Here is a 24,295-nt window from a genome sequence, read left to right on the forward strand (position 1 = left end):
AGGACCTCCTCCAATTCTTTGAACACCTGGGTCCAGTATGTTTGTATTATAGTGCAAGACCATATTGTGTGGTAGAAATCCCCCACTCCCTGATGGCATCTAAGGCAACGTGGGTCCTCTACTTTCCCCATTTTGCATAGCCGCAGTCTGTCATAGTAGGTTCTATGGAGTACATTCAACTGAATAAGTCGCAGTCGTGACTTGATTGCCACCTCTCGGGGATGCATTAGCACTATTTCCCAGTCCAGGTCCTCCATCTCGCCTACCTCAGCCTCCCAAATGGCCCTGAGTCTTGCCAAATCCCCCAGCATATGGTTAGTTAACGTTTTATATGTCAGGGAGACCGCCTTTTCCGGTATCTGCTCTTGAAGGAGCCTCCCCTCCAGAGGTGCATACTCTGGAATATCTGTGAGTGCGATATTTTGGGCCTTCCAGGCGTGCCGTAGTTGTATATATTTAAACTGTTGTGTGTTATGGAGCCCGAAGTCTGATTTGAGGACTTGGAAAGATTTGAGCTCCCCCTTGGCAATTACATCCCCAATAGTAGAGATGCCAATGTCGTCCCACCTTTGGATACCTCGCAGTTTGTGAAGTTCCGCCAACCACTGGCAATGCCACAATGGCGTCTGCCGCGTGGGCTTCTTATCCCATCCCATGCGTCGATTGGCCTTCGTCCATGCGGAGAGTGTTACGGACGTGGCCGGGAGGAGGGGAGTCCTTCTAAAGGTCCCATAGAGATAGCATAGTAAGTTTTTGGGCGACAGTTTTGTTCTTTCCAGAGCGTAGGTAGGGGTGGTCCGCCGGGGCATGAAGCCAGTCATTTATTGGCGTTAGATGGTAGGCCTCTAGGTTAGGAAGTGAGATCCCACCACTGTACTGATGCCTCTGGAGCGTGGACAGAGCCACCCTGGCATGCTTGCCTAGCCAAAGGAAAGATCGCAGATCCGCATGGATCCTGTGGAAGACCGACGCAGGTATCGGATAGTATTCGTTTTGCAGAGCATAGAGGAATTTCGGCAATGTGACCATTTTATACATGGCCGCTCTGCCCAGGAGTGTCAATGGGAGCTGTCTCCACCGGTCCATATCCGCCACCGCATTAAGTATGATCCGTTCTAAGTTTTTACGGAACGAGAGGGTCTCACTCACGGTAATATAGATCCCGAGGTATTGGAAGCCTTCGGTGGTTGTCAGTAGGTTTTCTGGTATTCTCCCCCATCGGTTACGACCCCCAGGGTCATAAAGTACGGATTTGTGCCAGTTTATTTTGTGCCCGGCCATCCCGCCATATCGTTCTATTTCTCGGAAGAGCTCTGGGACTGAGGTTTCTGGTTTGGTTACGTAGAGCAAGACATCGTCTGCGTATAGCGAGATTTTTTCTGGTATCGAGTCAGCGTCGCTGCTCGTAAACCCGCGAATGTCATTGTTGTGCCGGATCCTGGCTGCAAGCACCTCTATTGTGAGCGTAAAGAGGAGGGGGGACAGGGGGCATCCCTGCCGAGTGCCTCTCTGAATCTGGAACTCACGCGATAGGGTCCCGTTCACCCTCACCCTGGCCCTCGGAGCAGTATAAAGGAGCTGGACCCACTTAATGAAATTCGGCCCAAAACCAAACGTATGTAGTACTGCAAAGAGGAAGGGCCAGTGTACCGTGTCAAACGCCTTTTCGGCATCCAGTGAGAGGAACCAATGGGGTCGCTGTGGTCCCTCACTTCTTGTAGCCAGTTATGGGTTCTTCTAAGGTTTAATTTAGTGGCTCTATCCGGTAAGAAGCCTGATTGGTCTAAATGAACCAGACCTGTAATAACCGCTCTCAAGCGGGCAGCCAAGATGGTTGCTAACAGTTTCACTTCCATATTCAGTAGGGAGATAGGTCTGTAGGAGGCGCAACTCTCTCGTGGTTTGCCCTCCTTATAGATTGGGACGATCGTAGCCCTAGCGAGGTCTGGGGGAAGCTCTCCCTCCTTAAAGGCACCAGCAAAGAGGCCCCCAAGATGGCGGGACAGAAGGTCCGCCGCACGCTTAAAGAGCTCTGCCGGGAAGCCATTAGGGCCCGGGGTTTTGCCCGGTCTCAATCTGGCAATGGCATCAGTGATGTCATCCACCGTTATGTCCGCCTCTAGGGCATCCATGGTCTCGGGGGGCAGGGCCGGTAGGACTGTAGTGTCTAAATACTGTAGAGCCTCCTCTTGAGTGGCAAGGTCTCGGGCTGCATAGAATGTTTCAAAATGCGTAGCAAAAGTTTTGGCCATCTCCGCATCGGTGTTGACAGTAGCGCCATCTGTGGCTTTTACACTGTCAATCCACCTCGCCGCCCGCTCTTTCCTGCTGAGCCACGCCAGGAGCTTCCCCGACTTGTCCCCTACATCGTATAACCTGGGAAGGGTGGCAAGGGACTGGGTCTTCGCTTCATTGGTCACCAATTCCCTGTATTGTTTCTGAGCATCTAGAAGCCGTCTAAGGGTCTCGGTGTTTTTATGGGTCAAATAGTCCCTTTCCCCCTCTAGGATAGCCTGCTCTAGGGCAGCCACCTCTGCCTGAAGTCTCCGTCTCTCCTCACCCAGCCTAGATTTTATCCTGTCCCTAAGTACCGGCTTCAGGGCTTCCCACAGGGTAACACTTGAGTCTACCGTACCCTCATTTTCTGCCAGTTATACCTTAATGTCAGCCCGGATGCCTCTCATTATGGTCGCGTTTCGCAGATCCCAGGCCGCCAGACGCCAAGAGCCCGTGTCTCTACCCTGGTCCCGTCCCACTCTCACATACAATGGCGAGTGATCCGATATGCCCCTGGCCCTGTATTCTGCAATATCGTCTGCTCTCAGATACTGGCGGGACATAAAAATGTAGTCCAGTCGTGAGAACACCTTGTGCGCCCCAGAGTAGTATGAGTATGTCTGCTGTGTCGGGTGAAGCCACCTCCAGATATCCGTTAGTCCTATGGCAGACATCCGACTACAGAGTGTGGTCTGGTGCTCGCCTCTAGTCATGTCTCCAGATCTATCGAGTCCGATGTTCATAACATCGTTAATGTCTCCTCCCACTACTTGTGTCGTATCAGAGGTATCTAGGAGTATATGAGTAAGCGCTGTGAGTGTACGGGACAGTAGTTTAGGTGGTGCATAGACCGAGACTAGCGTGTAGGTGTGTCTGTTACAGGTGCCCTGTACTCCAGCGTAGGTTCCTTGTGGGTCAAGCCAGGTGCGGGTAATGCAGACTGGTGAGGCTTTTTTTACGATGACTGCCACCCCTCTAGAGTCAGAGGTATATCCCGCATGCGCTAAAACCCTGTGTCGCCCCCTAGCGATAAAGGCGCACAGAGTACCCTTGAGGTATGTTTCCTGCAAGAAGGTGATGTCTGGGTCCACCCTCTTAATGTAAGCGTTCACCAGGCCTCTTTTGATCTTAGAGCCCAGACCATTGACATTCCATGTCAGGATGCTCAACCTTCTATCTCCCTCTCGTGTGGTGACTACGGTACTTGCCATTGGACTACGTGGTAGCTGCATGTGGCCTGACCCTGGCATGTGCAGGTGATGTGGAGGCTCAGTGTGTGCTGCTGCATGGTTCTAGTGAAATTGTACCCCCCCCAACTGTCCCAACCCGGTCCCCTATCCGAACAAACTTGAAAGCCCCCTCTCCCACCCCACTCCCCACCTCCCTCCCCTTCCAGTCTGATCCTTGGACAGGACATAACTTTCCGTAAGAGTAGGTCTGTCGCCCACCCACAAACACCCTCCCTACCAAGCACCCAAGAAACAAGGAACCAGAGAACAATAAAACGTGTAAAACAGGGAAGCGTGTCAACTTGCGTGCTCTCCTCTGTCGGGCTGCCATTCCCATGTTCCAAGCGCACCACCATAGAAAGATCGTGTCAGCGTGAGGATATCTACACCCCACCAGGTATACTCAGTGGCCCGGATCCCCACAGTTCACGATTTGGAGTCTTGCGTCTCTGATTCGGGCGCACTTTGTTGTCCAGAGAAGTCCTGTTCCAGCACTCGAATCTCCTCCACCAGCGGGTGTGCGGATTGACTCCCTTCCTCCACTTCTTCCTCCCCAGACGTGCGGCTATCTAGGCCATCCTCATCTTCGTCCTCCAAGCGAGCAGTAGATCGTAGTCCAGCAAATCTTGAACCTGTCCCGGCAGCACCTGTCAGAGAGGCCGAGCGCCCTGTCCGCGAATGTCCCGTACCTCGGCCACGTTAGGGTGTCGTCGGGATTTGCCTCCTAGACCTCCTCGATGTTCTTAGTCTTTGTGCTTTGGGTAGTTCCCATTGGGTTGCACTCCGTAGGGACCTTTCTAGAGGATCTCAGCCAACTGTTTCTCTGCTGTTGAGGATCGGGCGTTCCTCCAGCCATTGCCACGCGTCCTCCGGGTGGGTGAAGAAAAGCGACTGCTCCTTGTATATCACCTTAAGTTTTGCTGGGAAGAGGAGCATGTATGAGATCTTTAAGTCTCTGAGTTTCGCCTTCACGGAGTCGAAAGCGCAGCGTTGTTTCTGCACCTCCTGACTGTAGTCCGGAAAGACCATGATATGTGCATTTTCCAGACGGATCTCGCCCAGTTTCCTCGCCTCTCTCAGGATAAGGTCCCTGTCAGCGAAATTAAGAAAGCGCGCTATGACTGGTCGCGGTCTTGCTCCCTCCTGAGGTTTCGCTAGGAGGGCCCTGTGCGCCCTCTCAATAATGAAGCAGGGGGAGAATTGCACCGTCGGGAAAGTTTCCATGAGCCACGTGCGTAGGAAGGATACCATATCAGCTTTCTCAACTACTACGCAAAGATGGACCAATTAAAAAAAATAAAAATTAAATTACCTAAACCCTGGGACAGGGTTGTAGGGAAATAGGGGTTTTGGGTGGGGGAGTAATGTAAAATATATTTTTAAAATTAATACTCAGGTATGTAATTTAATATACCGCATAGTTTAACATCGGTTTTTTCTATTAATAAACACCCAAACACTTAGAAAGGTATTAAAATATTTTTAATACATATAATAAATAAATAAACACCCCCACACTACGCAAAATACTAAATGAAAATACACTACCCTACACACCACAAACTTCTCAACACTACTCTAATCCCTTCAACACTACCTTTAGCACGACACTACCCTGTGCCAGTCCTGCCCCTACATGCAAACATTTCCCTATACATCCCCCTCACGCTACCCTAAACCCTAAAATACTACACTACACTACACAAACACTACAACACTACCCTAAACCCTAAAACACTACACCCATTCCGACCCTACTCCTACCCCCAATCCGTCCCCTTCACTTAAACACTACCCTACACGACCCCCTGACATACCCTAAACCCTAAAACACAACCCTACACTACACAAACACTACAACACTACCCTAAACTCTAAAATACTAACCCCAGCACAACACTACCGCTACTACTAGTCCGTCCCCTACACTGAAACACTACTCTGCACAACCCTCCGACACTACCCTAAACACTACAAGACTACCCTAAACCCTAAATCACTACCCCAGCACGTCCCTACCCCACTGAAACAATAACCTGCACAAACCACTGATACTACCCTAAACCCTAAAACACTACCCTACACTACACAAACACTACCCTAAACCCTAAATCACTACGCCCAGCAGGCCCCTACCCCTACTACGAGTCCGTCCCCTACACTGAAACACTACCCAGCACAAACCACTGACACTACCCTAAACCCTAAAACACTACCCTACACTACACAAACACCACAATGCTACCCTAAATCCTAAAACACTATCCTACACTACACAAACACTACAACAGCCGCGGGCCATGGAGGGAGTTACGGTGGGGCAGGGAGGCGGAGAGGGAGTATTGCTTTTTGCCATGCAGTGCGCGCTACAAATTTCGTTTTATTAATTAAATTGTGTACTTACCTGCAATGATCCATATGCCTGTTTTTAGCACCCTCCACCCCGCCCCTCCCCCTCCCGACCTCCCTGCCCCATCGTAACTCCCTCCACGGCCCGTGGCTGCACTACAACACTACCCTAAACCCTAAAACACTACACCCTGCACTACACTAAAACGAAAAAAACTACTCCTCAAATTCCAACCCTTAAAAAAGATACACGGTCCCTCTTACCTCTCTCTCCTCTTGGCACGTCCCATCTCCTCGTAACTCACACAGCTCATAGTAAAGTAATGCGTAATAAAAGCATTTGCGAAGTAAAAGCATGCTATGTAGCAGCATGCGTAGTAATGGTAAACGTGCACTAAAAAATGCGGAGAAAAAGCACATCGTAGTAATGCCCGCGTAGTAATAGTGCATTACCAACTTTATTAGTACTAAAGTTAGACTTTTGGTCCAAGTTTAGACCAAAAGTCTAACTTAAACCAAAAGTCTAACTTTACTACGGCTAAAGTTAGACTTGTGTTCTAAGTTTAGACCAACAGTCTAACTAAGACCAAAAGTCTATTCTAAGTTTACTTGGCTCTCCACCATACACCATACATCTACATGGAGTCATGTATGCCATGTGTAGATAATCGAATTGAATATATTTTAATCTAGTGTTTCGAGAAATTTTTCATGTGTAAGTCAGGATTCTTTTCCTTTCTAAGTCAGTCAATTCATGTTCCAGTATCTTATCCATTGGGCTCCTAGGGCTTGTAGGGGAGGGAATACCATTGTCACCATGGATTTATATAACCATGTTACTGGATGTCTTGTCAGTCAATCAATAGCTGCAGGACCTAATGCGTGGTAGGTTCCTCCCTGGTGCTCCCCTGCAGTTCTCTGAACATTTGTAGCAATGCCTCACATATAAGGAATTGCCATGGTGGCAGTCCATATTGTTCCATTAGGTCTTCTATTGGCAGTAGCGCTCCCTGTTGGTAGCAGTCACCTACCATAGTTATCCCTGGGTCTGTCCATGCCCTTAACTGCTCAGTCGTGAAAAGTGAAATGGGTTCTCTGTGGGGGAGGCCTACCAGAGGTAACACAGGAGCATATAGTATAGTTCCCATTGTCTTGGAGATGCATCTGCACCAGCATTTCTATGCTATGGAGAGTAGCACTCCTGGGTTTTGGTGGGACAATCTGTGGAACAAGTAATCTACCTATCTGAATATTGGTTCTAATCTTATGTCCAGCCACTTCCAGTCCTCCTCCGTCTGCTCCTCCGATCCATCTTGCGAGCCATTGGAGCTGTGAAGCTAGAAAGTATAACTCAAAATCTGGAACTCCAAGTTCTCCGTCCTCCAGAGGGCACCTGAGAGTAGCTAGCGACCACCATCCAAGCATGCGAGTGGCATTCCCACGTGGTGGTTCACGGAAAAATATAATAATCTTGGGAGCATGACTATTTTGGTCAATGCTACTCTGGCCATAACTGGTAGCTTGAGGGATCTCCATAAGTCGACGCAAGCCAGGTTAGCCTTCTGGAGGTCCTCCAGCTGATGGAAGATCTGTATCCCCAGGTATTTGAAGCAGACGGTGACCACATCAATCCTGAAGGGAAATCTAATAGTCTTACCCCTCTGGGCTGGATGGGGAAAACACAAGTTTTAGATTTGTTAACACATAGGCCTGACACAGAAAGAAGGGTCAACACAGACAAAACAGAAGTACTCATCATGGGCCCACACCCCGACACCTGGAATGACACTTGTTGGCCCCCGCCATCAGAAGCCCACACATCCCCACGGACCATGCACGCAATCTTGGAATCATCCTGGACTCTGAGCTCAAAATGGACCGCCAGATCAACTCTGTTGCATCCTACTGCTTCCACACCCTCCGCCTCCTACGCAAGACCTTCAAATGGATGCCCTGGAGCACAGAAAGACTGTCACTCATGCCCTAGTCACCAGCAGACTCGACTGCGGCAATGCACTCTACGTCGGAATAAACAACAACCTCACCAGCAAGCTAAAAAACATCTACAACGCCGCCGCGAAACTGGTCCCCAACCTGCCAAGACATTGCCATATCTCCCAGCACCTGTGTACACTCCACTGGCTCCCCATCAAGACTAATACCATCTTCAAGATCCTCACCCACGCACACAAAGCCCTCCACAACACCGGACCAGCATACCTGAACAGCTGATTCAAATTCCATGCACCCCAAAGGACCCTACGATCAGCCCAGCTCTCCTATGCCGTGGTCCACCATGCCAGAAAGACCAGATCAGGAGGCCGCTCCTTCTCCTTCCTAGAGGCCAGAACCTGGAACGCCCTACCACTCCACCTCAGACAGACAACATAGGTCCCCATCTTCACGAGAAACCTCAAAACTTGGCTCTTCGACAGACCCCATCCTTGATGGACCGGAACCTGCAACTCCCCAGCACCTTGAGACCCTTACGGGTGAGTAGTTGTGCTTAACAAACACGTGATTGATTGATTGAGGGGTCCTGACATATTGGAAGTGGGCAGAATGGTGCATCCTGGGATGCCCAAATGTCATACTTTGCAGGACGTGGTCATCAGGCGGAAAAGAATCTGGTAGCCCATTGGCTACCAACCGCATCCTACCCTGAGGGTATTTTCTGAGAATAAGTAGGGCACCCCTGGCACCCTGAACTCAGATCACGACTGGACTGGAAGAAGGTCCAAGGAAGGACTGCCTTGCTGCACTGAGGAACCAGCAAAGAGAGGCGGCACTATTGTGAACTGATCATGCTGCACCAGGTGACTAGCGAAGGAGAGGGTCTGTGTCAGCCATGTCCTGCTCAAGGAGTTGTTGTCTCCAGAGCCCAGCTAAAACCAAGAGACTCCAAGTGCCAGCTGACTGGCCTCCTGTTTGCAGCACAGGGACACAACAGCTGAAAAAGCCTGCTAGGGCAAGTTGGAAGCCCAAAGTTTCCGATCCTCTACCAATCATCACTGTGCAGCACCAGGAACCAGATCCCAATGCACTAAGTTGCACCCTAGTTCGCTGAGCCCAGGAGTGCACTGTCATCGGAGTACAGCTGGGAACTTCAAAGGTGAGTTACCAACCCAGGAAGAATTGGCCTGTGACTGCAATACTTGGTGACTGGCAGTCCAGTGGTGACTGAACTTCTGCCAGCGCAGACTGAATTTCGAAGGATCAAGATCACCTCATTCCCTTCATGGACTGAAGAGTAGTCTCAGCAAGACCCATGTTGACCGCATCATGTCCACAGCATGCTAAAGCACCTTCAGCATCCTTCATCCTTTGCACCAGGACCACTTCTACGGGAAAGCCCTGTAGAGATTAACAGAGCCTGGAACTGACTGAAGCCAGCTTCACCTGCTGATGTAACTGTTTCTAAGGACCTTGCTGGTCCCTCTGACTGCCCCCCTTCTGGAGTTAGTTGCTTAAAGTGACTACAAGGAACCACCTTACAACTGGTCCAAATTTTTTTGTGAAAAGGCTTCTATTTGAAATTGTTGAATTTGCTGATGTTTGTTCGAGGTTGAGTGAAATGCTTTTATTTACTATCCCTTTTAATTGGATCTTTTTAGTTGTGGTCTGTAAAAATACATAAAAATACGCTATATTTAAATAAATTGCTGTCGAATGTCTTTGGTCTCTTGCTAATTTCTTCTTCTAATTGTTTTGGTGCTGTTTGAATGCTCTGCATGAGTTCCTTTGGGTATGTCTTGCTGCACAGTGCCAAAGCTACCCAGGGCTGAACTGCAGGTTTAACAAACAAAACCTAAAGTTCCTAAATGGGTTGGTAAATGTATTACACTGTGAGGTCGTACAACCATGCCATATAATTTCACCATTTCCTCACACAGACCCTATACTAACCACAGCTGCTGACAGAGAAGGGTACAGAAGTGATTATTTTACTGTTGAAAAAGCCAAGTTTTCAGCTCTTTCTTAAAAATGAACACGTTCGTTTCATAGTTAAGGGAAAGTGCGAACGTGTTCCAGGTTTAAAGTCAAAGTTAAAGGAACTTGTTGAGCGCACAAATGGCGCTTGCGGGACTCCGGTAGACTGGTGGTCAAATCTAGACAGCGATATTTCTGGTCAAATAGCCACGCTTTTAATTCCTTCCGAAAACTATGGTGATCGGCGATGGAGAGAAGATGAGACAGAAGCATATTCCAGAGGTAGGGGGCAAGAAAAGAGAAGGATTGTCCCCCACCCCATAGAGTGCGAACTCGTAATGGGGTAAGAAGAGATTGTTTGAACTAGATCATAACATTAGCTCTCAAATAGGTAAAAGAGTTACCTCAGCGATGAAGTAGAAGCAAGAGTCATATAGAATATCTGACAGAAGAGTGATGACAAGAGAGGGATCTGACCATATAGGAGATTACACTAGATTCAATGACCACTAAGACTGTGCCCCACTGTGGGTGTTGGGCCTCTAATAATGTGAAGTTCAAAGGATTCACATTTTCGAGCAGGCCAGAGGCAGGTTTTCTGTTTCTCTACCACTTTGTTGACAATTGAGTTAACGTTGCATGCTAAAGTTTTTAGATTTAAAGTCCCTCTGCGCCGTGCTCTTCTCTAGGTCCCTGTGCAGCGTTACAATGAGGGTCACACTGCAATAATGGAGTGAGGATCACTAGGTGCAATGCTGGAGTGAGGGTAACTCAGTTCACGGCTGCAGTAGGGTTATAGGCTCATAGTGTTGCAGAGACCCATGTTACGCTCTGAATTGAATGCCACCCTGCACAGCCCTTCATTGAGGATGTAAAGGGTGTAGCAGTCACCTAGAACAGAGCAGCAGGGACGGTGTTCTATGCAGTGCTGCATTGGGCTGGGGTCCCTTACAGCAGTACCTAGTAAAGTCACTCTATAGTGTTCCAGTGAGGGAACTTAGCATAACTTACACTACCCTGCAGCGAAGACATAAAGAGAGCGGTACTGAGGGCTACATGGATCAGTGCTACAATGCGGGTGCTCCAGACAAGCCATTTTGAAACAATGGCATTTAACGTGTGGGCTCCAGGCTAAGAGAGTGCTTTTAGGACAGAATGGGCTGCCATTACCCAACCAGGCCTCCAGAGCTTCATTTTAGTCAGGGCTTCCTACAGTGCGAGGCGAGATTGGCCATTTTTGAATGGGCGGGTTTTCATTTCTTATGCAGCAATTGGTCACTCTTTGCATTGCTGCAGTGAAAGTCACTCTATGGAGTGCTGCGTTGAGTAGAGGGCCGCTGTTCAGTCCTTGCAGTGAAAGTCACTCTGTGGAATGGTGCGTTGAGTAGAGTGTTGCTGTTCAGTCCTTGCGGTGAAAGTCACTCTGTGGAGTGGTGCATTGAGTAGAGTGCCGCTGTTTAGTCCTTGCGGTGAAAGCCACTCTTTGGAGTGGTGCGTTGAGTAGAGGGTCGCTGTTCAGTCCTTGCGGTGAAAGTCACTCTGTGGAGTGGTGCGTTGAGTAGAGGACCGCTGTTCAGTCCTTGCGGTGAAAGTCACTCTGTGGAGTGGTGCATTGAGTAGAGGGCAGATGTTCAGTCCTTGCGGTGAAAGTCCCTCTGTGGAGTGGTGCGTTGAGTAGAGTGCAGCTGTTCAGTCCTTGCGGTGAAAGTCACTCTGTGGAGTGGTGCATTGAGTAGAGTGCCGCTGTTGAGTCCTTGCGGTGAAAGTCACTCTGTGGAGTGCTGCGTTGAGTAGAGGGCAGCTGTTCAGTCCTTGCAGTGAAAGTCACTCTGTGGAGTGGTGCATTGAGTAGAGTGGTGCTGTTCAGTCCTTGCGGTGAAAGTCACTCTGTGGAGTGGTGTGTTGAGTAGAGGGCAGCTGTTCAGTCCTTGCGGTGAAAGTCACTCTGGGGAGTGGTGTGTTGAGCAGAGGGCCGCTGTTCAGTCCTTGCGGTGAAAGTTACTGTGTGGAGTGGTGCGTTGAGAAGAGTGCCGCTGTTCAGTCCTTGCGGTGAAAGTCACTCTGTTGAGTGCCGCGTTGAGTAGAGTGATGCTGTTCAGTCCTTGCGGTGAAAGTTACTGTGTGGAGTGGTGCATTGAGTAGAGGGCCGCTGTTCAGTCCTTGCGGTGAAAGTCACTCTGTGGAGTGCCGCGTTGAGTAGAGTGATGCTGTTCAGTCCTTGCAGGGAAAGTCACTCTGTGGAGTGGTGCATTGAGTAGAGGGCTGCTGTTCAGTCCTTGCAGTGAAAGTCACTCTGTGGAGTGCCGCGTTGAGTAGAGTGATACTGTTCAGTCCTTGCAGTGAAAGTCACTCTGTGGAGTGGTGCGTTGAGTAGAGGGCCGATGTTCAGTCCTTGCAGTGAAAGTCACTCTGTGGAGTGCCGCGTTGAGTAGAGTGATGCTGTTCAGTCCTTGCAGTGAAAGTCACTCTGTGGAGTGGTGCGTTGAGTAGAGGGCCGCTGTTCAGTCCTTGCAGTGAAAGTCACTCTGTGGAGTGCCGCGTTGAGTAGAGTGATGCTGTTCAGTCCTTGCAGTGAAAGTCACTCTGTGGAGTAGTGCGTTGAGTAGAGGGCCGATTTTCAGTCCTTGCAGTGAAAGTCACTCTGTGGAGTGCCGCGTTGAGTAGAGTGATGCTGTTCAGTCCTTGCAGTGAAAGTCACTCTGTGGAGTGGTGCGTTGAGTAGAGGGCCGCTGTTCAGTCCTTGTGGTGAAAGTCACTCTGCGGAGTGGTGCGTTGAGAAGAGTGCCGCTGTTCAGTCCTTGCAGTGAAAGTCACTCTGTGGAGTGGTGCGTTGAGTAGAGGGCCGTTGTTCAGTCCTTGCAGTGAAAGTCACTCTGTGGAGTGGTGCGTTGACTAGAGTGATGCTGTTCAGTCCTTGCAGTGAAAGTCACTCTGTGGAGTGGTGCGTTGAGTAGAGGGCCGCTGTTCAGTCCTTGAGGTGAAAGTCACTCTGTGGAGTGCCGTGTTGAGTAGAGTGATGCTGTTCAGTCCTTGCAGTGAAAGTCACTGTGCAGAGTGCTGCGTTGAGTAGTGTCGCTGTTCAGTCCTTGCAGTGAAAGTCACTCTGTGGAGTGCCGCGTTGAGTAGAGTGATACTGTTCAGTCCTTGCAGTGAAAGTCACTCTGTGGAGTGGTGCGTTGAGTAGAGGGCCGATGTTCAGTCCTTGCAGTGAAAGTCACTTTGTGGAGTGGTGCGTTGAGTAGAGGGCCGCTGTTCAGTCCTTGCAGTGAAAGTCACTCTGTGGAGTGGTGCGTTGAGTAGTGTCGCTGTTCTGTCCTTGCAGTGAAAGTCACTCTGTGAAACTAACACTGACAAAATTTGAGTCCCTCCCTAGAATGCTTCAGTGAGGATTACTGTGCAGTCAGTGCTGGAGAGATCACTCTGCAGTGTTGTCACTTCACTCTATGACGTATTACTGTGACCTACTATGCAGTGTGGCACGCGGTGCAGTGATGCACATTCTTTTCACAACTAAGTAACGTTTGACTATTCATCTCTAAAAGACTCGAGAAACCAACCCACTGACCCTATAAATGTCCAAATGCAAGAAAAACAAAATATGCTGAGAATAGTTTCTTTTTCCATTTACCTTCCAGCCTATTTCCCTAATTTCATCATTTCTACAGCCTTTAATTAAATACTCATTTCTCTTCCATATACACTCATTTAAGGCTTCGGAGCAAAGTAATCATGGCTGTGACAACGAAGTCATTGTGTTGATAGGATGGCTTGAAATGAGCCAAACACCTCTTCTACGGTTTCTACATCAATACTGTCACGAGAAGCACGACGACGTGTCGTATTAAGCAACGGCTGAATACTAAAAACAGTCACCAGCAAGCACAGTTCGTGTGCAGATTTTGGCCAGGGACACAGCATGCGGTCTGCACACAAACAACCGGCTTCTAATAGCAAACACAACTTCCTCTGAGCCCTCCCCGACCCCAAGGCCAATCTATGCAGCCCTTCTACTTCCGGTCCATACTGCGCGTGCGCCTCGTCACTTCCGCTTCCTTCCCTGTCCGAGTAAATGCCGTTCATCATTTCTAAAATAAACTCCAGAGTTAGCGTGCGGGGCAAAGTACTTACAAACGTTTAAAATTAGGCTTTTGTGATGACAGACACATTTTCGTAAATGTATAAAAAAACATCGACCACGAAGGGACTCGAACCCTCAATCTTCTGATCCGAAGTCAGACGCCTTATCCATTAGGCCACGCGGTCTCCCAAAACATATAGGATTGGTAGGTGCTTTAGTGATTGTTTGCATCCCCCGCGGGCGCCCTACTTTGATATTTTAGGCTGAAAAAGACCCTGCATTGCAAATTAATATTTTCATTACTCTCTGCAACCCATGTTACCAGGGCCGGTCCTAGGATTCGTGGGGCCCCGGGCAGGATAGGAACATGTGAGGCCCCTCTAATTTGCATAAAATGTAGTATCACAGCAAGTGACATCATAAGAAGTGTCCACTGACTAATCATTTTTTGGCACTGTTGAAGTAGCTTTGCAAGAAGCTACCTCTCTAATGTGTACATCACTGAGATGGCTACAAATACAAATAATAGCCCTAATAAAATAAGTGCAAATATTTTAAATCTGTATTATGTGGAAATGCAACACGTCAAACGGGGTTTAAAAGCTATGCCTCTATCACTCCAAAGCCAATGTTTCCAGATTAGTGCATGAATAAAATTCTAAGACAGACTGTCCCATAGCTATACAGTGGATCTTCAGGTGGCTCCCTGATACTCCAGTTGCACCAATGAAGTTCAAGGTTAAGGCATTTGCTTTTAGCAGGCATGGACATCAACATAAAGGGATCCATGATGGTTCGGGTGAGCGACCTGAAAATGCTCCAGTAAACAGAAAGCATAAATAAGAGGATGATATGGCACTTGGAAAATAAAGAGGCAGGTAATTTAAAACTTTGGCAGAAGGCTCAATGCACTTAGCAGCACATGCTAGTTCAAAGACAATTTTACCTCTCCTCCAGCCTCCTACTTTTTTTGCTGGTTCTGCCCACTTGCATTCACCTCTCTCCTCTGTGCTTTACTTTTTACCTCACCTCTTGCTCAGCCTACTTTCTTCTCTTGCTGGTTCAGCCCCTCTTACATCCACCTCATTCTGCATGCTCTCCTTTTAACGTATTATCTTTCCCCAATGCCCAAGCCTTTTACCTTTACTCTTTGGTTCTGCCACTCTTACATCCATCTTGACCCTCACACCTCCATGCTCTACTCTTTACCTCTCATCTTTCCACCTTGCCTCTGATATTCACTTGCTGATTCCTCCCCTCTTAAATCCACATCTCTCTTCTCTGTCCTACTCTTCACATCCCAACTCTCTACCCAGTCTTTATCTTCTTTGCTGGTTATGCCATCCTAAATCCAGCCATGCCTTTAACTTCTTCCCTTTCCTTTTATCTTTTCTTTCTGCTCCTACTTCATTACATACAACTCTCCCCTTACTTCCTTCCTCTCTCCTCTTGCTGATTCTGCCACTCTTCCATCAAACTCTACTACGCTATCTTCACTGCTCATCTCTCCCCCAGCCTTATAACTTTTGTCACTGGTTCTGCCCCATTTCCATCTTCTCTCGATTTTCATCCTCTTGAACACTCTAATCTTTTCTCACAGATTTTGCCTCTTACACCACCTATTTCCATTCATTATTCATTCATATTATCATCTCTTCCTCAAACTTTATTTCATGGATTCTGCCCCTTTTACATCAATCTCTCTGCTATCCCCAGCTTTGTTGCTTCTCTTTCTCGTTATGTCCTTATATCCATCTTTCTCCTCCATGCTGTATGCCTCATCTCCCCCCCTGCCTCTTACCTTTTTCATTGATTCTGGCCATCTACATCCACATCTCATCATTCCATCTCTCTTCTCTGTATAAGCTTTCTTGATTGTTCTGTCTCTCTTACATCTATATACCGCATCCATGTACTGCCATTCTTCTCTCATTTCTTCCTTCAGACTCCTAAGATTTCTTTGCTGGTCTGTCCCCTTTGCATCCACCTCTCCTCTTTGATCCCCTTACCTCTTATCTTGTCTCACTGTTTGTCTCATAAATCCATGTCTCCCTTCCATGCTCTACACTTCACTTTATCTTAACTACTGTCTCTTACCTTTCTCACAAATCCTGCCTATATTACACCCACCTCCTACCTACCTGCTGAGCTCTTCACCTCTCATCTCTCTGCAGTCTCTAGCCTTCTCTCACTGGTTCTACCTTTCTGAAAGTTACCTCTCCCCTTCGTCTCTACCCTAGCCTCTTACCTGCTCTTGGTTGTCTTGCCCTCTTATATCCAACACTCACCATTCCCTCTCTATGACACTTAAGTTTTCCTGAGGGTTCTGCTTCTCTTATATCTACCTCGCCTATCCAAACACTGCCTTTCATCTTTCTCTTCTACTTTGTTCACGGGTTCTGCATCCCTCATGTCCACCCACCCTCCATGCTCAACTCTTTTGGGGATATTCCGAAAAAAGTCATGTGACGCATCGCAGCCTCCCCCTCCCACCCCCGTGCGGCTGCGCTGCACTGCGCGACAGCCAGGGAGCAGGAGCGCACCATATCTTCAAACACTTGGCTCTCTCCTCCCCTTTCCCTTGCACCGTCACTCGTTTCAGCTCTGTGCGCCATGCACACACCCTAGCGCTGAAGCGCTAGGGTGTGTGCATGAGTGTTGCATAGGTTTTGTACAGAAGGGTACCCTTCTTGTGCAAAATACTATGCTGGGTACGATACTACGCTTTTCCCACTTTGCATACGTGCTGCGCAGTGTAGTGCGCATGCGAAGTCATAAAAGCATGGAGAAATGAAAGCATTTCTCTTGTTAGCGCCTCCTTTGAAGGGGCGTTAACTTTTGTCGCAAAACCATGTTCACAAATTTTTGTAAATATGGTTTTGCTTCAAAGGGCATGGGTGGTTACATGGGCACACCCATGTACCACCCCCTCGGCGCAAAGTAACGCAAAGCAGTGCTTTGTGCTTCTTTGCACTACTTAGAGGATGCTTTCCAGCACAAAACAAGTTTTCGCTGGAAAGAAAATAGCAGCAAAAAAAATGTGCGCTGGTTAACGTCACTTTTATGATGCAAAACCTGCACAAAAGGTTTGAAAATCTCCCCCTTCATGTTTTATCTCTATCACCTCTACTCTCCATTCACTGTTTCTGCCTCTCAAGCTTCCACCTCTCCCCTACATACCCTGCTATTCACCACTCTTCTCTCCAGCCTCTTACCTTGCTTCACGTCTTGTGCCTGGGCGCAATACAGTCCCCTGCAGCACAGATGGGCCCACAACACTTCTGAGGGCCCCATCCCTCCAGGGGCCTCCCATTCACCCTAAGGCCAATGAATATCTGTGAGATGTGGGAGACTCTGGGGCCCATTATCACATTCTGCAGTGAGGGACCCCATCATTTTGTGTTACACAACTGCTCTCATATTACTTTTCAGATGCGTAAAGCAATGAATGGTGAGTGGCCTGAGGGGTTATATGACTTGGGTGTATCTTGGAGGGTTCATTGCACTCCCCTTGGGGTGATAAGGATGGATGTGGGATCACCCCCCCATCGCTTCCCCTAACTGAATGTTGGCATCTCAACTTAACTTTTAAAGAGCGAATTGCTCTTTCTTCCTTCGGTTCATGTAAATTACATGAAAATAAAAAATCCCAAGCGCTTATAACTGGAGTTATTATTTATGTTCAACTCCTTTTATGTTTGTTTTGGATGAACATGCTTGTTTGAGAAAAAAAAACAGAGTTGCAAAAAAAGAAAAGAATAATAAGCCCTTTATCCATTTCTTCCATAGAAGGAGCAGCGCCTTTTGTAATGTGAGATCACTCTAAGTTTTTGTGTTGTGAGCCCTGCAGGTTGCTCTGCGTTTCTTTCATGCAGGGGCAGGGCTCACTTCACACCTCACGCCAATTCAAGCATCTCCCTAACTGCTGTTATGCAGATGCAGCGATTAGGCTGATCAGGGCCCAATCTGCACTGCAGCATCTGAAAGGGATGGGGTGTCTTATTGCACTTTTAGTCCATGGCAGCCGGGGAGTGAGGGGGCCCCCGCCGTGGGCCTCGCGCATTGCACCATGGCTGCAAACCCCAAGGGAGGGGCTCCCCACCTGTTACCCTTACAATGGCACCATTTCAAAGGTTGATGGGCCCGTGGGGGGGGGCCCCCCTCACAGTTACACAGCCGCGAGGCCCTGGGCGGCCGCCCACTCTGCCCATGCCTAGCGCCGGCCCTGCATGTTACTTAGATCTCTTTTAAAAGTCCAATAAAAGATTGCATAAACCATGGAAAAAATAGCCTGAGCAGGGCACAAGTCCTAAACAAGCATTAGATTTAGCTTTTTATGTGTTTAATAATAATATATATTTTGGGGGGTAAGTTTTAAATTGGTGAGCAGTTGTGCAATATGGTTGGCTTCCTATTGTTCCATTGTAATAGAACTTGGTTATTTGATGTCATTGTTTTGACTGAAACTCATAAACAAATGTAAATTTGTTTTAAAAAAATTAAAGAAACTACGTAAAAGTTTTAAGACTTGTTTTCTGAGATAGGCAATATATTGTGCAGTACTTGGTGGTTATATAAATCAGTCCTGTACCTTCGGGTGATGTTGTGAAAGCCAGATTTACCACCACTTTCTGAAATATAAAGGGGATTTGAAGGCGATGTAAAGTTGGGAATTCCATCACACGACATTGAGAAGATCCTGGGCACTGGCCAAGAAATAAAACGAAAAAGCAGTCTGTCAATCTCAGGGGCACACAACACGGTAGCAAAAACACACTAAACAAGCATTTGCAATGCAATAGGTCTCGCATTTGCGAGAGTTTGAGCTATTGGCATTGTAAATGACAATGCCTTTTATTAATGTGTTGGTTTTCAAAACAGATGCCGGCACACTGAGTAGAGCGAATTGAGGCAGAGGCGCAACTAGAGCCAAATTTCGGGGGGGGCTAAGAAAATTTTTCGGGGTGGGCTGACCTTTAATCAGTAGGCAGAGTGGAGCTGCAGGGGCTCTTAGAAGGGGTGAAACAACTGCAAGGCCTAGTAAACATTCAAATGGTCTTTTAAAGACCTGTGAAACGTTCGGGTGCGGCTCTGTGTGTGCCCGGGATCTGTCTCATCCCGGGCTGCCACACACGACGGGGGGGGGGCTGAGGCCCGGTGAGTCCAATGGGTGTTGCGCGCCTGAATTGAGGTGTGGTTGAGCACGCTGACACATTGCAGGACTTTACTTTGTAGATAAGTTAGTTTTAAGTGTTTTTTAGAATTGGGAAATGTGTGTGTGTGTGTTTGGGGTGGGGTTGGGGGTGTGTGAGGGAGAGAGAGAGAGACTATTAGCTCTGCTGTTCTTGGGAGGGAGGGGTGGGGGGAGGTGAGCAGACCAAGAGACCAGATAGAGTGTGAAAAAGGCCGCTTTAATGAAACAGGTGCACATTTACACAACAATAACCTCGGCAAATGCCTAACAATCTAAACCTTTACCAAATGATTGTCTTGTTTTCCAACCCCCAAAACACCCGCCCCCGCCCCTCACCCCTCATCAAACCCGCCCCACCCGTACATACCCCATCACATATTAAAACCATACAACATCCCCATTAAAACATTATAACTTCAACCGACCCCAAAACCATATCTCAAAACCCCAATTACAGCCCAAGCCAGTCCAGATCCCCCAGCCTATGCCTCCAAACCCGAATTCAACCTGCACAACTTCCCCTGACAAAATCCCAATTCAAAACTATCAACTCCCATCATGCCCAAAACTGTCAATCAAAATAATCTGCACCGCACCTGTTCCAAGCGACAAAGAAAAACAATATAAAGAAACCCCATGTCCACCTGTTACAACCAGCTGCACCAAAAAAGATAAAGATTAAATTATCAAAAGAAGGGAATAATAAAACACGGAGAAAAATTCATAAAGGGAGGGCGGGAGGGAAAAAAGCTAGCTAGCAAAACCACCCGGCCACCAGGTCACCTAAGCCTAAAATGGTGGCCGGGGGGAGGAGCCCAACCCACTTATAGGTTGGGCATCAAACACAACCAAAAAGAAGCCCAAAAACCGCCCAAACTCAGGCTGCTCTAACATGGCCCCCACCCACCCCTCCCAAACAGCCCGGGGGGGGGGACCTCCCAGGGGTCGGCTGCCCCCCCCCCAAGTCCCCCTTAGGAGGGAGGGGTGGGGGGAGGTGAGCAGACCAAGAGACCAGATAGAGTGTGAAAAAGGCCGCTTTAATGAAACAGGTGCACATTTACACAACAATAACCTCGGCAAATGCCTAACAATCTAAACCTTTACCAAATGATTGTCTTGTTTTCCAACCCCCAAAACACCCGCCCCCACCCCTCACCCCTCATCAAACCCGCCCCCACCCGTACATACCCCATCACATATTAAAACCATACAACATCCCCATTAAAACATTATAACTTCAACCGACCCCAAAACCATATCTCAAAACCCCAATTACAGCCCAAGCCAGTCCAGATCCCCCAGCCTATGCCTCCAAACCCGAATTCAACCTGCACAACTTCCCCTGACAAAATCCCAATTCAAAACTATCAACTCCCATCATGCCCAAAACTGTCAATCAAAATAATCCACCACCCAGAAAGCAGTGGGGGAAGGAACACCAGACCCCACCTTTCTGCCCCCCAACAAAGAATGGGAAGCGGAGGGGGGAGAATGCAGACAAAGCAGAAAAGACAATGCAGAAGGAAGGAAAAACCCACTAACCTAAGAAACTTTGAACCTTCAAACAGCGTGACAGCACCTCCCGCAGTTCCAAGAGATATAAATCCATCCCAAAACGGGACAGATGAACCCCATCACTGTTAAAAAAGGCTACAGCATCATAACGGATGTCACTATGAACCACCCGACCAAAACCCAAATCTCTACAAAACCGAGATACTTCGAGATTGACCTTCCTGCGAGACTTGTCAATAGCCTTAGGTTTAACCGCATTCCTCCAAAGCCGCCTAGGAATCAATTCTGTCCAAAGGACGTGACACCCAGCCCATTGCTGATGCAACAAAGACAGGTCTTTCTTCATGGCTCTAAGAAGCACAACACCTTTAACCGCACACAAATCATTCTCCCCAAGATGTATAACCAAAACATCCGGACAAACCCCACCCACTAACCAAGAATTAAGAGCCGGTACAAGATCCTTCCATAACATACCCCCCTACCCTTCCAAACAACATTAAATAGACGTTCATTAAAACCAAGCATAGTGCCAAAATAACTCAAACGAGCTTGAAGTTGAGCTCTTTTAATGAAGGAGTGTCCCACAATCCAAATAGTCAAGCATTCGGAACGAGGACCAGCCACGGAACCTGAAAGAAAAAGAAGTATCAGATAGGCAAAACAGAAGAAGACGCAGGCGCTTCCTTAACCTCTCGTCTGACATAGCGCTGAAAGCAGTTTGAAGTCCAGCGCCCCATACGCATAATGTCCTCCCTCGACCAGCCCTTGTTAAAAGCCTCTGTTGCCGCACCAATTCTAAATGAATGCGTGCCATATAATGACTCATCAAAGCCAAGCTGACGCAGCGCTTTCCGCAACACCATGCGCAATTGATAATTAGTAACCACAGAACCATCCAAGTGTTGAAAAACATTATGCTCCAAAACCCCACCCGAAAACTCCCACCAGCGTCGCACCCAACGCAAAGGGCAAGTCTCCAGGGAGGAAACAGCTTCCAACCAAATACCCTTGCCTTTGTTCCTCTGATCCGTCTTTGAATGAGAAAGCCAAATATGAACTCCTTTAACCGACAAATGAACATCCCCCCACATAACACCATTGTTAAACTTGTTACCCAACAACTCAGAAACTCTGAAAGCTCCAAAGAACATCCAAACCATCAAAGTGGAAAAAAGGCAAGCTTCCGACCTGTCCCTGCAAACCACCGGCAAAACTGACACTACACTTGCCAACTTCTGCCACGACAAAGGGGACCTCACCGCCTGAACACCTCCCCGCTCCCGAGCCCACCCTTCCAACATTCTCCTTCCCAACTCCCCCGCAGACGGCGAGTAACCCCAGAACAACTTACCCATAAAGGAAACACCCGCTAACTTCCCAGCAATAGTAACCCTAGATAAACCCTTATCCATCAACCACAAAATAAACTGAACCACATCCTCTGATCTCTGCCAATGCAGTTCTCTCTTACTAGCTCCAGACAACAAAAACTCTTTCCACGCCAACTCATAAGCTATTCTAGTAGAAGGAGCCAAAGAACCTACCACCAGCTGAAAGACCCTGTGTTGCCTACCGTCCACAGATGCTCCGGCATGGGAGTCGGCGTCTCGTCTGCCTCCAAAGCTAGCCCACGGAATCTCTCCCACTGTGAACGAGACAAAGCCGCAATGTCATTGTCCACACCAGGAATGTGCAGGGCCCTAAAGCTAATGACAAACTTAAGGCAACCCAACACAAAGACTCTGAGTAATTTCAGAACTTGCACGTCCCTAGCAGATTGTCTATTGAGTACCTGCACCACAGCCAGATTATCAATCCTGAAAAGAACCTTCTTGTGAGCCAAATCCCGGCCCCACAGAGTAACTGCCACAACAACTGGAAACAGTTCCAAAAAGGCAATGCTCCTGCCACCATTCCTCCAACTCTCCGGCCACTGTCGCGCACACCATTTACCTTGCCAGTACAAGCCAAAACCCTTGCTGCCAGCCGCATCAGAAAAAATCTGAACATCCCAGGTCCAATCAACCTCCCTGTATAGCGGAACCCCATTAAAGGAATGCAAAAAGGTGACCCACATACGCAAATCCTCCTTGACTCCCGCTGACAGACGAACCCGGTGATGTGGCAAGTAATGACCAGACAGAGCCCTGCCCAATCGCCTACAGAAAGTCCTGCCCGCCCTGACCACCCTACATACAAAATTCAGGTGACCTAGCAAGACTTGAACCTCCCGCACCATGACTTTTTCTTTAGGTAACATCCTCTCCACCAACTCCAACATTTTCATTTTCTTGTCAAGGGGTAAACGAGCTTGCATGGACTGAGAGTCAAGTTCTATTCCCAAAAAAGACATGGTCGCGCAAGGACCCATGGTCTTCTCCGGAGCCAATGGCACACCCAAATGAACCATAAGTTTTTGAAACGTAACCAAAGCATTCTGGCAGTCTGAAGAATCAGCCGCACCCACAAAGAAGAAATTGTCCAAATAGTGCGTGACCAAAGTGTGACCAGATTCCTGTGTGAAGAACCATTGCAAAAACGTGCTGAATTTTTCAAACAACGCACATGACATGGAGCAGCCCATTGTCAATGCTTTATCCACGTACCACTTCCCAAGGAAATGGATACCCAGAAGACTCCAATCTTCAGGATGGACTGGAAGCAGTCTAAATGCGGATTTAATATCGCATTTTGCCATTAGAGCAGAAGGGCCCGCAGCCACTACCAATGACATGGCCACATCAACAGAAGAATAGGAAACCGAAGCAGCTTCATCGTCAATAAAGTCATTCACCGAAACACCCTCTGGCCATGACAAATGTTGGATGAGCCTGAACTGCCCTGGTTCTTTCTTGGGGACCACTCCAATGGGCGAAATTATTAAGTCCTCCAAAGGCCAATCGTCAAAAGGACCTGCCATTCTGCCCTCACACACTTCTTTAGTTAATTTCTCTTGGACCACAGCCTTATACTCACCCGCCGATTTGAGATTCTTAGCCCAACGCCTCACACGAGGCCCTTCATAACCTAGATGAAAACCGTCTCTAAAACCTGACAACAAAAACTCTCGCAACTCAGCCGACCCATAACCATGCAAAGCTTCAGCCAAATGAAGTACATTAACCGGTGTATGAGCCTTTGGGCCCAACCCCCGATGAAGGTTTCCCTCCCCTGGAAGCCTGAGAGGACTGTGGTGTGGCATGTGTTCCCGAACCCTGCTGCGACCACTGTTGCCCACCCGCAGGCCTGGGGCCCCAGCATCTTGACAAAGGGTGATTTTTCTTCCCACATTGGGAACATTCATGTCGGAACTTACAAAACTCTCTATTGCATGTCCCTTTATTGAAATCCCAGCAGGTCCCGAAACTAGACTGTGCTGATGTAACGGCACCCACTCCTCCCCGGGTGGGTCGCGGCTGAAAGGGGCGATAAACTACAGGTAAACCACTGGCCGTAAAGATTGTTTTACCACTAGCTGAAGCACCCATAGTATGTTGCCAAAGGTCCGTGTCCAATTCGCCCCATTTTGCCTCAGGATCCCAGGCCATGCGCGCCCTGAACTCTTCATCATATTGAGCCCATGCAAAGTCATTCCTGGTGATTTGCGCTTTTCTAATTACATCCATGTATTTAAACAGTGAGACGCAGCGCTCAGGGAACTTCTCACAATAAACGCTGGCGTAAATCAAAAAGGCTGCTGTCCAGTTTTCAATGTTCAAC

The 24,295-nt window shown here is 48.2% G+C and overlaps 1 non-coding gene across 1 annotated transcript; it reads right to left on the reverse strand.

The window, feature by feature from the left end:
• Positions 1-13,975: 13,975 nt before the first annotated feature.
• TRNAR-UCG (transfer RNA arginine (anticodon UCG)) lies at positions 13,976-14,048 on the reverse strand. Its single transcript has one exon. It is a non-coding gene; the product is annotated as a tRNA-Arg (tRNA).
• Between the last annotated feature and the right edge of the window lie 10,247 nt (positions 14,049-24,295).

This window comes from Lissotriton helveticus, chromosome 1_2 (assembly GCF_964261635.1).
Source record: "Lissotriton helveticus chromosome 1_2, aLisHel1.1, whole genome shotgun sequence".
NCBI classification, from domain to species: domain Eukaryota; kingdom Metazoa; phylum Chordata; class Amphibia; order Caudata; family Salamandridae; genus Lissotriton; species Lissotriton helveticus.